Below are 6,739 nucleotides of genomic sequence, written 5' to 3'. Positions count from 1 at the left end.
AATGGAATTTATGGGTAAGCATAAATGTTAGAGTAGAAATGGATGTAAAATAATCCTTGCACTTGGTGCTAAAACTAAAATTACTGATTCGAAACCATAACAAAAACTACAGTGCCAATAACTGTGGAGCAGTATCTCATAATATAAAGACATCAAGAAAGGGAAAAAATCAAGTAAGTCAAACTTAAAATATATTTTATTTAAAAAATACTCATATATAACTTACTAGGTTTCAGGAATTAGATTCTGAGAACTTTACAAATATTATTCATTTATTTCTCATAACAATCCTGTGAAGAAGGCACTGTTACTACTCTCCATTTATAGATGAGGAAACTGAGGCACCAGGAGGTTAACTAACTGGCCCAAGGTCACACACTTGTGTGGTGGACCAATGATTAGAATTCACTACCAAGCTGCCTTGCCTTTGAGGGCTATGCTACCCAAATAATCAGCATCTTTAACCACTGAACATGGCAAACTGATCACAGCATGAAAAGCATAGGGGAACTGAGAGCAACTGAGGAGAAAGTAGATTCACATCTCCCACATGCTTATTCCAATGTATTCACTTATGGAGTAAAATGGTAAACAGAATTACCCACACAGTTTACATTGTTCTCTCTCTTTCTCACTCTGTCTCTTGTTGAATGAATATAGATTGATCTGCACATTCAAATCATGCAGGGATAGACTCCACTCTAATAGGGTCCATCTTGGAGCATTAGCTAATCAGGAGTATTCATATGGGACTGGGGAATACTGGAGTTTTCCTGAGATCACACTGAATAAGGGAGCCCTTGTTTCCCTCCTGCTTTTCCAAGTGTGAGTCTCTTCATTCATTCAGGTCTTCAACCATGTATCAATTGGGTGCCTCTTACATGTAGGGCATGGTTGGCTTTGTTGAATAAGAGTTACCAAGTCCCTACTCTCATAGAGAATACATTTTAGAGGTGAGGCAGAAAATAATTAAGTAAACATGTAAAAAAGTTGATATTTGATATGAGATATGAAGAAACATAAAGCAGGGTAATTGTTTAGAGAGTGGCTATGGCTGTTTTGTCTGTATCAGATGGGAGGATCAGGGAGGTCCTCTCTGAGGTGACATTTGAACAGAGACCTGAATGAGGTAGGGGAGGAAACTACGTGAAAATTTGGGAGCTTCTGTCCCTGCCTCTGCAGAAAAGTCACCCCTCAGATGATACTAACAGCCAGATGAAAGATTCTGTCTTTTTGCAGGTGGTGGTAAAAGTTGCTAAATGGAGAGATTAGTGTATGTATGGAAACTATATTACAGATATACTATAGATAAATACATACGTATCTCCTATATTTTAAATGTATATACCAATGTATATGCTATGGGATACCCATTATATGCATAGAAATGTTAGAATTTATCTGATTGTAGGGACTTGACTTTGCTTTTTCGTTCATGACTGGTCTGAGTTCCTTAATTAGCCTCCTTTATCACTCCATGATGATTTCTCAACTCCACAGCCTTTCAAAAGTCTTTCTCCCCCACTGGGATTTTTCATTCACGGAAATATCATCTGTACACAGCTACTTTAGAAACCAAAGACTGTTAGTGCAGGAAGGAAGAGCTAGTCCAATCTTTTTTCACTTTTAATCCAAGGACACTGACCCTGGAAGATTGAAAAGACTCACCTCAGTTCCAACAGCTGCCCCCCCACCCCCCGACTTTCAGAATTACACTTTATGTTCATCTAAAATATTCCTACTGTCCCACATTTTCATTTGATACAGGGGTTCCCTAATAAGATTCCTCTATAATTAGCAATAGAAAAAGGAAGGTGAGGAAAAGTAAGAGAGGTTTTTGACATACATCTGTTAACACGTTATCATTACCTAATGAAATTCTCTTAAAGAAGTGTGATCTTCTCTGGGAAGTGGTTGGAATGGGAAATAACAACAGAAAACCCAGAAGTCAAATTCAGATTTTAAAAAAGCCATATGATGATGAAAGCTGATATATCATTATCATTTCCTTGGGTTTCCTCCACCTAGACTGCTCTGCTAGGGCAAGGGTTGAAGATGTTATTAGAGAGTTGTGGGTTTTAATTGTTTAACAGATGCATCAAAACTCAAACTCTTAAAAAAGAGTGACTTCGGGAGGCTATCTTTTCTGACTGTACTGCCATTGTCCATAATTTTATTTTGTGTTGGCTTTAGGTGTGTACCCCAGTTTGGACAAGTTCTTGCTATTGGTTTGCATCCTCATGGGTGTGAACCCATTGAAAATAAAATCTCTTCAAGATGTTACTTCAGTTAAAGTGTGGTCTAAATGAATCAGTATGGTCTTTAATCTGGATTACTGGAGTCTTTTATAAGCAGAGTGAAAGTCAGATGGAGAGAGAAGTCTCTGGGAGCAGTCAGAAACCAAAGTCAAGGGAACACGGAACAGAAAGAAGACATCATCATGTGCATTGCATGTGACAGAAAAGCCAAACTGGCAGTCAGCCCCAGAAAGCCATAGTCTTCTGGGAGAAAGTCTGGGCTTTACTGATGCCTCAATTTTGGACCTCTCCTAGCCTCAAAACCGTGAACTAATAAATTCCCTTTGTTTGACACCAACCCGCTGTATGATATTTGTTTTAGCAGCTTGGAAACTAAAACAGTGAACAGAGCCCACTCAAATTAATGGTGAGATGAACAGTTTGAAGCTCCTCCTATATGACAGGCTTTGTGTTAAACACTTGATTTGCACTATCTCATTTAATCTTAATCCCCACAACACCCCTAGCTATAGATACAGTATGTTTGTAATGGTGAAACTAAGACATCAGGTAGCAAGAGGTTCAGGTCACAGACCACAGAGGTAGTCAATGGAAAAGCTAACATTTGAACAGCGTAAGCCGAGAATTTAATACTCTGTATTGTTTTGACTAATCTCAATGAAGCTCTACAATCCTTGGAAAAGGAAACACTAAAGCTTGTTCCGAGTTTCAGCTGGCGAATAAGGTGGGACCAGAGAGCTAACTCACGCACTTGTCCCTGACAGGGGAGATCTGCCATAAATTGGAGAGGGATGTGAACAGTTACTTATTTTATGTTGGTGGGGACTATGTGACAACTAGATGAAACAGAACCAACGTCTTTTAATATTTTCCTGTCGGTTGTGATTTTCCTTTCCAGGATATTTCCCCCTCTAGTTTTCTAAATTGTCACAAAACATTTACCTAACGACCTGGGATGTTGTGACACCCTTGGATGAAAATCTAAGGACAACTGGGATGAAGGACAACTTTTAAGAACGAACGCGGTCTGCCCTCGCCTTGGTTAAACAAATTAAATGAAAACGATTTGTGCAGATTGCAGCATCCAATAGAAGCAGACTCTTCGAAACAGTCCTGATTCCTAGGCAAACACTGTTGCTAAGCGAGACTTCAAAACTGTGCGTAAACAAAGGTCGGGGGCGCGAGTGTCCCGGCTGCGCCGACTTCTCACAAGCTCAGGTTTTGGAAAAAGTAGAGCCGGCACTTGCAGCGCCCCTTTTCCGGGTTAAAGGCCTGAGTATCGGGTAGGTTGGAGGGGGGCACAGATTGAGGGGGGAAAGTCCAGATAGGGAGCTCGGCTCTTCTGCAGTGACGCCTCTTGCCATCCCGGTGAGCCATCCCAGGGAGCGCAGGGGATGAGTTGCTCTACGGGAAGAGACCCCTGGGTCTCTGCGTAGGAGCGGAGGGCCAGAAAGAGGGGACGCCGCCCTCTGTCTGGTCCACGAGCAGTGCGCCCCCTCCCCCTCAGGAAACGTATCCGTCGGCCCTTCTCCCCGCCACGAGTTCCTGGGGATCCCGCCTGTGAAATCCCACACAGTGGGTGGGTTCGGCGGCGGGCGGGGTTCGGCAATGGCGCCTTTTGGCACGGCCCTAGCTCCTAACTACCCCCCCTCCCGGCTCTTCTTCAGCCTTCCTCTGGCATCCCACCCTTCTCTCCCCACCCCCAGCGTAGACCAAGCATCCCCCCTAAGAGCCCAACAGTCAGCCGGCCCAACTCACGTCCTGGGGGGGGGGGGGTGTCTCCCGAGTTTGGACTAGGCTACCAAAGCTGGAGGGAGGGAGCCGCAACCGGGGTAGCCGCGCCCCTGGAGTCTTTGACTCCCCGGAGAGACCTCCTGAATATCTGGGCGTGGATGTTAGCGCTCCAGATGTAGCTCCTGGGCGGCCAGATGTGCACCCCCTCGCCACCCCCACCTCCCATCCTGGGCTCAGCGGCCAGCGGACGCATGGGAGGACCTGGGACTTTTCCCTCGCTGAGATTTACAAGTCAGGGAAACCTCATCCCCCTTCGTACGGGTTTCCCAAAGGAAAAGTTTCTGACCCAGCCTCTGGTCCGCCGTCAAGCAGCCTTCGGAGCTTCTCAAACCAGCAAGGAAAATAGAGCAGCTCTACAGGATGCCTAAAAGAAAACCCCTATGTTACGACCAGGCGACCCTAGTCGCACAGCCAGCAGCCCCCAGGTGTTGGTGCTGAAGTTATAGTAGAGGTTGCATCTGGGGCTTGCCCTAAAGCAATCTTTGGTTATGGTTCCATATTTGAAGCTGGAGGTCATATTCACCTGGTACGAGGCACCTCAGGGCGAGAGAAAAGCCAAGTGAACCCTGTGACTCAATTCCCTTGGAATGTGCCTGGAATAATAATGGGGACTTGAAACGTTTTTATGGCCGAGGTAGCTCGTGGCAGAGGCAAGGCTTCTGCGCCTGCGGTTGGCGGACGGCCGAGGGGGGCAGTATTGCCTCTTGCAGTGCCTTTGCGTCTGCAAGCCCGACAAAAATAGTCGGAGCATCTGCTTTAAATCAACCGAAAAGCTTTTGTGTCAGAGTAATCCATCGTCCTGCAGAACCGACTGAGAGGACAAGCCAGATACATTCTCGGCTCCGGTAATAGCCAACCCCAACCACGATCTACCACTGGGATTTCTGTGTCCTAACATACAACTGTTGCTATTATATAGATGTTGCAAATTAAACTTCCTTTTCCGAGGTTGTGTGGGCGTGTGCTCAAGCATTTGCATTTGCAAGTCGTGTTCTGACTACATTGCCTTTTTTTTTTGTAATTGATGGCGTTGAACTGGCGGCCCTAGAATAGTAAGTATCTGAGGCCAACCCAGGGGTTGTTTACACCACTAAATATATAGCCGCGTTTCTCTGCCCTTAACGCCCTTCTCAGAATTCCAAAGGCAAGTTGGAACAAAAGGAAAACGTGTCTGAGCGTAAAGAGGGAACTTGTGCCAGGAATTACAGTCACAGGGTAAATTAACCTTGTTTTCTCCTTCAGCAGTGGCTGCTACCAAACCCCGTTCTTGGACGGTGGCCAACAGTCTGGTGGAGGGTGCTGCTAATTAGAGAGTCCATAAACCCCTCTGTCAAAGAGGACATGTGACCTTCCCTTCAAGTCTAAACAATAAAGCTGGCGAACTGCAGACTACACTAAACATTGGCTGCCTTGCGGATTCCCTAAATAGGAACAAGATCAAGGCCAGGCTTAAGAGGTTACCATAGCGCTGCTCTCACACTTTGAGGCATTGGTCATTCCACTTCCCTGTATAACTTGTTTCAATTACTCTCTACGATCTATGTAGAGGAGAGAAGCTTGCAGTGAGAACACACTGTTTAATCTAAATGAGGAAGCAGTTGTTACTTGCTGCAGTCTAATGTGCCTTGAGAAGGTGGGGTTAAATATCAACCTGATCCCAAGTAACCTCACTTTGCACTTTGGAAGATACACCCTTTTACTGACATTAATTTATCCTTGCTTTTCTGAAATGTGCTTTTTTTTTTTCCTATTAAGGTTACAAAATTCAGATTCCCCCCCCCAAAATCTCAGTCCTCAATGTCTTTTCTAATTTTAGAATTTAAATTATTCTAAGGTAAAGACCACTTATGTTAAATAATTCTTAATAGTAAGTAATTTTTAAAAATTTGTTTTTTTTTTTGGTTTTTGTTTTGCTTTCTTTTAGGCAGTTTCTCAGAATATAGCAAAACAGAGGCCCCTAAGTCTTCCCTTCTTTGTCTAATTTACCTCCCTGGGAGCCCCCTGCTAGCTTTAATTTTACACGTTAACTATAAATAATACAGTTCTATTTTCCTAGAACATAAAGTATATTATGTGTCGCCTGCTATGTGTCCTACCTGTACTTGCTTTCAAATTAATGACTGAATAAAGTTCATCTGGGTAAAACAAATGGCATTTGGCCTTTTTTTATGTGCATGTTTTATTAGTTAAAACCGGTATGGAACGACACATGAAAATTCTTCTTGTGAACAGAGCTCATAAAAGGGTTTATAAGGTGTGGTTTGAAGGGAGGAAGCCATGGAACAAACGCTGGTGGAAAGGAGGAGGAAAGAAAGCACTTCCTGAGAGGAAACTCCTCCCTTTTAAGCTACATCCTCTTCAAATCTGTTTCTCTTAGCCAATAAATGATAGTAAATTATTTCTTTGTTTTCCCTATTCATTTTAATAGGATGTTGCAGACATCTCTAAAAGCCAGATCTATTAACTTCAAATGACTTAAAAAACTTTACTCCATTTAATCTTCTGATATATAATCTGAAATGTTTGTACAATACATGGTAATGTTTAACTTTGTTATCAACATGGCTGTTATGGTGTCCAGTGATGTATTGTAGAGGTAGGTATTTTGTAGATGGGATTGGCATCTACAATCAGTTGACTTGAAGGAGGTAACTTTCAATAACCTAAGTGGGTCTCATCCAATAAAT

The sequence above is a fragment of the Choloepus didactylus genome, chromosome 15, assembly GCF_015220235.1.
Source record: "Choloepus didactylus isolate mChoDid1 chromosome 15, mChoDid1.pri, whole genome shotgun sequence".
In the NCBI taxonomy this organism is placed as follows: Eukaryota; Metazoa; Chordata; class Mammalia; order Pilosa; family Megalonychidae; genus Choloepus; species Choloepus didactylus.
This window is presented reverse-complemented; position numbering follows the sequence as displayed.